The 1,753-nt window shown below is 40.8% G+C and overlaps 1 non-coding gene across 1 annotated transcript; it reads right to left on the bottom strand.

Annotated features, from left to right (window-relative positions):
* Positions 1 to 1,064: 1,064 nt before the first annotated feature.
* On the bottom strand, positions 1,065 to 1,136 carry TRNAM-CAU (transfer RNA methionine (anticodon CAU)). Its single transcript has one exon. It is a non-coding gene; the product is annotated as a tRNA-Met (tRNA).
* Positions 1,137 to 1,753: the final 617 nt, after the last annotated feature.

Here is a 1,753-nt window from a genome sequence, read left to right as displayed (position 1 = left end):
TTGCCTCCATTATTGAATATCTATCTTACTTTGAGATGGATTATTTACACTTATGATTCGAAAGTGAAAACAAAATATCACCATCCTAGTTAAGGTGGATGACAAGTAATGATGTCTATTTTAGCGTCAGTGAAGCATTTCAATTTAGACTAGAAATAGGGGAAGGGGTGGGGAACATTTTTATTCCGTTAGATAAAAGGGGTTGGGAACGCCGCCCTATCTAATATAATATATATTTTCAGATAGATGTCTTTTGAAAAAGATAGTAGTCAAATTTTGTCTATCAATTTTGAAGTGTCAAATTTTGTCTATCAATTTTGAAGTCTTTCTTCGGTATTAGAGCCAGGTTTCAATCTAGGGACATGTGGGTTATAAGCCCACCACGCTTCCGCTGCGACACTCTAATTTGTTAGAAAGGAGGATGAGCTATTGCGATCTGTGCTCCAGGGTGATTTAAGGATGTTATCTTGCCGTTGAGCTTGTTTGCTTGTATTGTGCATGATACAGTATGTGTTAGCTCCTGGTGTTTGACAGTGTGTTCTCCCTATCTAGCTTGTTTATTTGCACAGAGCTAGGGTGTAAGAGTTAGGTTGGTTATACGATGACTTAGGTCAAGATGCGTACACTAGACTAAACACCTTAGGATCGTGGCGACATTAAGAGGGTCTAGACCCTATGAGTCCAAAACTAAAGAAAGAGACGAAGAGTCAGAATAGAGTGACCTGGAGCCAAAATCTTGTGTGAAGCAACCTAGCTGGCCTAGGAATCCAATAAACCTCTTCAACTCCTAGACATGATCAAGTTGCATTTAAAACCGTGAGACTGACGACGATGCATCAGTACCTAAAACTGTTTTATCTATCAATATTAATGTCTTGTCTTCTGCATTAGAGCTAGGTTAGAGTAACCTGGAATCAAAAGCTCGTGTAGCTATGAATGCAATAAACCCATAACGGGCCAAAGCGAATAAATAGGCCAAGCAAGTCTAAAGGACTTGTTTGAGAGTTAATGATCCTTGTTTTGCAAGGACTGTCAATATGTATCATTTTTTAGTCTTTCTTCTCTATCAGAGCCAGGTTTCGATCCTGGGACCTGTGGGTTATGGGCCCACCACGCTTCCGCTGCGCCACTCTGATTTGTTAGAAAGGAGGATGAGCTATTGTGATCTGTGCTCCAGGGTGATTTATGACGAAATAGAGTGAACTAAAGAAAGAGTTGGGGAGTCAAAAACTCGTGTAGCTAGGAATGCAATAAACCTATAACGGGCGAAAGTGAATAAATAGGCCGAGTAGGTCTAAAGTACATTGTTTGAGAGTTCATGATCCTTATGCTCCTTGTGTTGCAACAAATGGCAATATGTATCACTTTTTAGTCTTTCTTCTCTATTAGAGCCAGGTTTCGATCCTGGGACCTGTGGGTTATGGGCCCACCACGCTTCCGCTGCCACTCTAATTTGATAGAAAGGAGGATGAGCTATTGTGATCTGTGCTCCAAGGTGATTTATGACGAAATAGAGTGAACTAAAGAAAGAGTTGAGGAGTCAAAATAGAGTAACCTGGAATCAAAAGCTCGTGTAGCTAGGAATGCAATAAACCTATAACGGGCCAAAGTGAATAAATATGCCGAGCAGGTCTAAGGTACTTGTTTGAGAGTTAATGATCCTTATGCTCCTTGTGTTGCATAACGAGTTATGGGCCCACCACGCTTCTGCTGCGCCACTCTGATTTGTTAGAAAAGAGGATGAGCTATTGTG

Source organism: Cucurbita pepo, chromosome 6, assembly GCF_057944985.1.
Source record: "Cucurbita pepo subsp. pepo isolate OVF chromosome 6, ASM5794498v1, whole genome shotgun sequence".
Taxonomy (NCBI): Eukaryota; Viridiplantae; Streptophyta; class Magnoliopsida; order Cucurbitales; family Cucurbitaceae; genus Cucurbita; species Cucurbita pepo.
This window is presented reverse-complemented; position numbering and strand designations above follow the sequence as displayed.